Genomic DNA, 8222 nt, shown 5'->3' on the forward strand with positions numbered 1-8222 from the left:
TAATAGGTAAGGACTCTGAGTTAGGACAATTGAGAAAACTGGTTTGAATTTGTGGGAGTTCAGGTTAAATTTATTTGAGACTCATAATTCAAGTCTTTAAAAAAGAATTTTTTTAAACTTATTTTCACTTCAGTTGAAAAGCAAAGTCTGGGGTGGGAGAGAGTGAGGGATTGATTTTCAGTCTGTTGGTTTACTCCCCAAATGCTCACAACAGCCAGGGCCAGCCCAGGTCAAAGCCAGGCACCTAAAATCCAATCCAGGGGTGGCAGGGAACTGAATAATGGAACCATCCCCTGCTGCCTCACAGGGTGTGTGTCAGTAGAAAGATAGGAAGAAAGCAGAGTTGGGAGTTGAACCAGGGACCCCACATAGAATGGCACACCCAAATAGCATCTTAACAGCTGATCTAACACCTACCCCAAACCAAAAATCCAGTTGTACTGGGTAAGATATATTTAGCAAGAATAAGGAGAGGAAGAAAAAGCATGTTCGGATATAATTCCAGTCTGGTTATAAACCTGTCTGTTAGGAATGGCAAAGCTCTGAGAACAATGAAGCAAGGTAGAAAAGATTACCAGTGGGATTTGAGAAAATGCTTTAGACCTTGGGGAATTGGCTGAGTGAATGGTTAGGAAAGCCGGGCGTTGGGGAAGAGAGGGCCATATTCCGTGTTTTCAGACTCTTACTGCAGTGTTCATAAAGTCGCTCCTCTTTATGGACTCAGTAATGGGAGAAGTTTTCCTTTCTGAGAGTTGTCAGCCCCCACATTAGCGAGATTCTGATGTGGTCTTCAACTCCTGGAGCGTGGTATCCACAGGCACTCAGTCTCTGTTCTTCCTTCAGTCTGCCCTAGACTGTGTGATGCATGACCTTCCCAATGACCTGGGGCTGAGCTGCATATCCTCAATGCTTTCTTGTTCACCTGTGTGGATTCTGGCATCTCCAAGCTTGACTGAAGCTGTGACTCCTCAAGATTGCCTTTGTCACCTGTGTTTTCTGGCATCTCCAAGCCCGATTGCAACCTGGCACCTTTTGATTGGTGCGCTCTGCCTGGGTAGCAGCTGAAATTCCTCCTGCAAGAGGGTGCCTCACCTCCTCGTGGGCGCTGGAGCTCTGCTTTCCTTTGCCATAGTTCCTCCGTCCCTGCGCTCCCCACTATGAAACTCCTGGTTCTCCTGGCCCTCCTTGCTCTGTCTACCATGCCGGTGTCTGCTCGTAAGTAAAGATGTTTCCTGGATTAAACCTCAGAGGAGCAGCACCTAGAATTCTCCCTCTAGCAGATTTGTCTTTGGGAAACACAGAGCTTTTGTAGTCAGCCCCATTAGTTCTGGCGCAGTCTATTTTTGTTTAACAACGCATAAGATAGTTGACTCAACATTGGAGATTTTCCTAATCAGTGGAGCCCTTGAATTCAAACCTTCCTGTCAGTTGGTGTACTCCAAGGAAACCAGCCAGTTTCTCGTGTCAGCAAGATTCTGTTGAAGAATGTCATTAGCATTATTTTCAGAAATGTTACCATATATATCTTACGTGTTTCTTTGGGGGGGGGAGGGGAGTCTGTTATGTGTAATTTTGCTTCCTCTTAATTGTGAGAGTCCTAGTAAGACTTCAGATTCCCCTTTCTTCCTCCCACAAGCTGGCCTTCTCTTCACCTCCCACTCTTGTTCTTTTCCATTTAGAGGAAGAGAGCTCCCTCACTACTGTGAACTACGTTAAAGGTAAGTCTGAACCTGCACTTCCCCGCTCCCGCTAAGGAACACTTGCCAACTCCACATTCATCTAGATCGCTTTACTTAAGAGAAATAAGCAGCGGCATTTTGAGTGTGAGTGGGGTCACTAGGAGCGTGAGGGTATAGGATTGCTCATCTGCCTCATCCTGTCATCTGCATGACTTATGGGCTCAATGTTTGAAATATTTCATTCTTGGGAGAGAAAATTCCAGGACATCATGAAGATCTAGGGAGATTCCAGGGAAGCCACGTTCTTACTTCTAAAAGGTGATTAATCATTGGTAACTCATGTATTTATACCCTACCTATTACAGAACACCGAGTCTCTGAAATGGAGTTACAGGAAGAGCGGGTTAATCACTCATGCTATCGGAAGGAGGGCTGTGAAGATGCTGCCTGATTTTGCAGCCTGAGGGTTTTGGCGAAATACGTGGACAGCCTTTCTGCTTACCTTCTTTTGAAAGCCCAACCAAATCACTACGTTGAGAAGGGAAAGCCCCTGCTCCCTGAGTGCAGGACAGGCTGTGATGCCCATGGTTACCAAAGGGAGGAAGAACAATGGGAAGGCATGGGGACACACAGCAGGGGGCGATGGTGGGTGGGGACCAGGGGATTATGGGTGACAAAGCTTCTACTGTGGGTGTTCTCACAGTGCACTCACCCTTTCTTGGGCTGTGATTCCTTTCCTGGCCTCCCCTGGGTGACAGTTGTCTCTGGAAGCCATTGTGGTTGGCAAAGGACACAGTGAATTCTGTGTTTCCTCCCTGCATCACGAATTTCCCTTGAGTTGTGCTGAGTCAGAGATTGGGGTGTCCCTTTCTTCCATTACAAAAATGGGCAATTGGTGTGATTACGGGTTTTATTCCCACCTGTCCTTGACCTTGATCACCTGAGGGCTTGAAGCCAGGAGCCTGGAACTCCAATGCGTCTCCCATGTGAGTGGCAAGGATCCTAGTACTTGCACCGTCTTCCACTGCTTTTAAAGACACATTAGTAGGGAGCTGGATTGGAACTGGAACAGCTGGGACTTGAACTGCTGTTCATATGTGTTGCCGCCGGCCGGCGCCGCAACTCACTAGGCTAATCCTCCGCCTAGCGGCGCCGGCACACAGGGTTCTAGTCCCGGTCGGGGCGCCGGAATCTGTCCCGGTTGCCCCTCTTCCAGGCCAGCTCTCTGCTGTGGCCAGGGAGTGCAGTGGAGGATGGCCCAGGTGCTTGGGCCCTGCACCCCATGGGAGACCAGGAAAAGCACCTGGCTCCTGGCTCCTGCCATCGGATCAGCGCTGTGCGCCGGCCGCAGCGCGCCGGCTGCGGCGGCCATTGGAGGGTGAACCAACGGCAAAAGGAAGACCTTTCTCTCTGTCTCTCTCTCACTGTCCACTCTGCCAGTCCAAAAAAAAAAAAAAAAGTGTTGCCGCCAACTCAGGTGGTAGCTTCACCAAATCCTCCCCTATGCTGGCCCCCTGGACCGTCTTATTTACAGCAAGGCCATGCCATCATCATTGTTAGAAGCTCAGGTGCAAAATGTAGGACTTCACAATTGTTGTTACTACCTGACGTCATCTCCCTGAACATGGAGTGAAAGATGGGGCAGTTCTGCATGTTCCTATCTTGCCATGATTCCATCAGTTTTCTTCATTTCCTTCTCATTGGTGTCACAATCAAGGACAGACATTGGTGACAGGTCCCAAGCACTTGAGCCACCCTCTTATGCGTTTCCAGGCGCATTAGCAGGGAGGTAGATCGGAAGTAGAGCAGCATTCAGCTGCCGGGGCTTGAACTGGTGCCCATATGGGATGCTGGCCCTGTAGATAGAGGCTTAACCTCTCATGCCACAGCACCGGCACCTCCTGGAGAACTAATGGGATTCTGGAAGCTGCTCCAGGGTGCTTCTGGTTCCTGTGTCAGGGTGGACTATGGCTTTCAGGGCAGGAGCAGGCAGGAGAAACCCCCTGTGTTCTGCGCGCTCTCTCACTTTGTTTCCATAGCCAGTAGGGAACAGTAGAGGGATGCCCTGAGGGATGGTCTTCTGGGCTCCACCTTGGCTTGTGTCTCACTGCAGCCCACAGGCTGTGCTGCTTCATTCTTAGCAGCAGTTACTCTGCAAAGACCAAAGGAAACAAATTTGTCCATGCATCTTGTTGGGGAAGGTAAGATCAGCGAATGCCATCTTTGTTTGCAAACTTTCCTAAAAATTGGAAAACAACTTTTTTTGTTGGATATTTCATGGGGGAAACTGTGGGTCAGCTACTTTATGGGTTCTTCAGTGCATTTGGAGAGTATTTAATGCCCTTGAAAGTCAAGATTCAGGCTTGGCTTTCAGGATTACTCATTACTTATCTGCTCTGTTTTCCTGTCTACACCCATACTGAGTAAAAGAAGCTATTATTTACTATGTGGGCACTTATCAAGTTCCCAGAAAATATAATTTAAAGATAATCTTATTTTAGTGCAAAAACTTTTTTTATTTTTTTAATTTTTTATTTTTTGACAGGGAGAGTGGACAGTGAGAGAGAGAGACAGAGATAAAGGTCTTCCTTTGCCGTTGGTTCACCCTCCAATGGCCGCCGTGGCCGGCGCACTGTGGCCGGCACACCGCGCTGATCTGAAGCCAGGAGCCAGGTGCTTTTCCTGGTCTCCCATGGGGTGCAGGGCCCAAGCACTTGGGCCATCCTCCATTGCACTCTCTGGCCACAGCAGAGAGCTGGCCTGGAAGAGGGGCAACCGGGACAGAATCTGGCGCCCCGATTGGGACTAGAACCTGGTGTGCCGGCGCCGCAAGGCGGAGGATTAGCCTAGTGAGCCGTGGCACCGGCCGCAAAAACATTTTAAAGTCCATAGAAAAGAGGACTTAAAAATGCATGTTTTGAAAAATCTGTTCACAAATTTTAATATCTTTTGCAACAAAATAAACATCTATTAATGTGATGTTTCCATGAGCTCTTTGAAATCCTTTTGTATTTCTGAGATGATTATTTTGTGTATAACGTATGGTTTCATTCTTATGCCAACTTTCCAAAATAAGAAATTCTGAGAGGAGGACCCAGATGTACAGAGACAGTGAGTAGCTGTTTGTGTGCAGGCAGAGCATGGGAGGTGCCGATTTGTATTAAAGTGAGGGAAGTCCCAAGGAGGCTTTGTCGTTACTGAGCTGCAGGGTTTGCTTGTGTGGGCACAAGATCAAGAATCTGCATCTTGGGCCGGCGCCGCGGCTCAATAGGCTAATCCTCCGCCTAGCGGCGCCGGCACACCGGGTTCTAGTCCCGGTCGGGGCGCCGGATTCTGTCCCGGTTGCCCCTCTTCCAGGCCAGCCCTCTGCTGTGGCCAGGGAGTGCAGTGGAGGATGGCCCAGGTGCTTGGGCCCTGCACCCCATGGGAGACCAGGAAAAGCACCTGGCTCCTGGCTCCTGCCATCGGATCAGCGCGGTGCGCCGGCCGCAGCGCGCCGGCCGCGGCGGCCATTGGAGGGTGAACCAACGGCAAAGGAAGACCTTTCTCTCTGTCTCTCTCTCTCACTGTCCACTCTGCCTGTCAAAAAAAAAAAAAAAAAAAAAAAAAAAAAGAATCTGCACCTTAACCCCCCTTCACAAGAAGCTTGTTGCATGTCTTAGGGAGACAGGACATCTAGGAATCCTTTTCGTGGCACAGTTTCAGCTCCTCTCAGGGTTTCTGGTTGCTTGGGTCGCGTCCTCTTGCAGGGCTGTTGGTCTTCCCGCAGGTCCTGGGTCTCGGGGACTCTGACTGCTGTGACTTGAGTGGCAGAGGCACTGCCGTTGTCCTGGAAGTGGAAACAACAGCTCTGTTCTGTAGCTTCAGCGCAGCGCAGCTGTCAACGGCTTCTCTCCTCTCTGTGTTACAGTGGTTCCTTCCTGGTTTTACGCAGCATGGAAGTATTTCACAGATCAGCTGAAGGTTATTCTGGAGCGTGTGTCACCTTCATAGAAGACCTTTCTTCCTTGGAGCCTCTCGTGTAGCATGAACCTGCATTTCTTCTCATTTGACTGACCACCTACTTTCAAATCATTTGATCCCCAACAATTTTGTCTGTATTCAAATAAAGTAGACTCACTATCAATGTCAAACTTAGAGTGTGTGACTGCTTCCAAAACTGCCCAGCAGCAATAGAAGAAAATCAGGAAACACCCAGAATCCAAGAGTCTTCCTCGTAAAATCTTTTCTAGGCATAAAGGTCACCACCAAGATGGCCAAATAGGAAGCCGTGGCCCTTCCTGCTCATGGACAAGGCAGTCAGCAGCAGGAAATGGTCCAATCCCTTCGTGAGACACCTGGGCCCCAGGTGAGCGGTGCTTGAACCCTGGATCCACATTAACCAGTCCTGTCAAAGCCAGGATGGACATTTTCTTGACTCCTCCCTCCAGAACCACACTCTAGAAGTGAGCTTCTTCCTAGGGACGCAGGGATCGAAGGGCCAGGCATCCAACGTTTCCATTTTCTGGGGCTGCTTGAGGGGCTGGCTTCTCTCTCTCCCATCACTGAGTACTGGCAGCACCCAGCATACTCTAGACGTTTGGATATCACTGAGACCCATGATGCTTGCTTCGTAGCGCTAGCATAGCTGAGTGCAGAACAGACAGGCAAAGAAAATGAAATCACGGCTTACCCATTGCTAAAGAGGGAAAGTGCTGGGTGCGAATCAATCTTCCAGCGTCTCAAGGGCTGCTGAAGGGACTCGCTTCTGTCTCACTTTTCCTGGAGCATTGGCTGAAACGAGGCTACTCTACATGTCCATGGGTCCCTGAGCACAAAGTCAAACGTTTTGTGTGATAAGCAATTATCCTCCAAAGTCCCTCCTTCTGGTTTCTTGTCACCCAAGAGGAAAATCTCTAGCCCCTGGTTAACCTCTGGGTAGTGAAGGAGAAGTCTGAACCATCCTAGGGGCCTTGGAAAAGTTCATGAAAAATGTGTATTATTTTTTAATATAGTCTGTATGCACATTAAATATATTTGCACCCAAATAAATGTACCTTTAATTCCATTTTCTCATTAATTTTCTAAAATCTTCCCCCATGCCTAATGCAATGCCATTCTGGGAGCTGCTCACGGGACTGATCCCTAAGCACTGACACCATAGGGCCCAGGTTGGAGGATGCTGGAAACAACTGTGATGGTTTGGACGACACACGTGCGCCTGCACCACCTGCTCCTCCCAGCTCGCTGTAGAGTGAGCGAGAAAACACCTCCAAATCCAAGCTTTCCACTGGGGAAGAGTTGGGGTGGCAGGAAAAGAGTTGGGGTGGCATCCAGCGCCCCAACTTTATTGGGGGAGGGGTGCTGCCTGAGACACTGGCTTGCGTCTTATTTGTTTTGGTTGCTGAAGATCATTCCACACACTCTAGATGCCTGGGAGCTACTGACAACCAAAACAAGAGCTTGGCTGGTTGTGTGGTTATGGTGCCTGTGACCACATAACAGTGCCTGGCTTCAGTCCTGGGAGGCAGCAGGTGAGGGCCCCAGTAATTTTGCTCCTGTCCCCCAGGTGGGACACCTTGATTGAATGCTTGGTACCCGGCATTGACCCTGGTCCTGCCTCAGCTGTTGTGGGCATTTGGGGATTGAACCAGTGAGTGGGAACTGTCTCTATAAAAACTAAATAAATTTTTAAAAATTAAAAAAAGAAATTCAAGGATGTGGCTGCTACACAACACTCCTAAGAATTCATGGATCCCTCTGGGGAAAATCTGAAAAGTCCTTCTACTTGGGAATTTTAATTTATTTTCATTTATTTTGAAATAGAAGGAAAAAGAGAGAGAATCTTCCATCCTCTGGTTCATTCTTCAAATGGCTGCAGCAGCCTGGGTTGGGCCAGGACAAAGCCTGGAGCCCAGAACTTAATCAGGGTTTCCCATGTGGGAAGCAGGAACACAAGTACTTGAGCCGTGTTTTGGGCACATCCCTTTAAAGAGTCCTATTGCTTCAACTCAGGTACAGTCTTTGCCATGACTCTTACGTGGCAGTTTACTAATGGTTTCTATCATTTATTTCCTTATCTCAAATGTTGACTTCTTGGGGCCGGCTCTGTGGCACAGTAGGCTAAGCCTCTGACTGAGGCACTGCCAACATCGCATATGGGCATCAGTTCATGCCTACTTACCACTTGCTGAATTCTTTATTAAGTGGAGGACTGAACTTGTGATTATAAAATACATCGAAAGTATGTCACTGCAAATATTTTAAGAAAAATAAGGAAGGAAGGAAGGAGGAGGGAGGGTGGGAAGTATAAATACATCTTAAAACTGTACAGATCAGCCCGGCACTGTGGTATAGCGGGTAAACCACTGCCTGCAGAGCTGGCGTCGCATATGGGCACCATTTCAAATCCTAGCTGCTCTGAAGATGACGCAAGTCCTTGGGCCTCTGTACCCTCATGGGAGACCCAGAAGAAGCTCCTGGTTCCTGGCTTTGGATCAGTCAGTGCATCTCTGGCTGTTGCTGCTATTTGGGAAGCGAACCAGTGATGGAAGACTTTCTCTC

General features: G+C 48.7%; 1 long non-coding RNA gene across 1 annotated transcript; it reads left to right on the forward strand.

Moving 5' to 3' along the window:
* The first annotated feature begins 822 nt into the window (after positions 1–822).
* On the forward strand, positions 823–5812 carry LOC138844357 (uncharacterized). Its single transcript, XR_011380079.1, has 3 exons — positions 823–1215; positions 1680–1718; positions 5590–5812. It is a non-coding gene; the product is annotated as an uncharacterized lncRNA (long non-coding RNA).
* The last annotated feature ends 2410 nt before the right edge of the window (positions 5813–8222 follow it).

The sequence above is a fragment of the Oryctolagus cuniculus genome, chromosome 11, assembly GCF_964237555.1.
Source record: "Oryctolagus cuniculus chromosome 11, mOryCun1.1, whole genome shotgun sequence".
NCBI lineage: Eukaryota > Metazoa > Chordata > Mammalia > Lagomorpha > Leporidae > Oryctolagus > Oryctolagus cuniculus.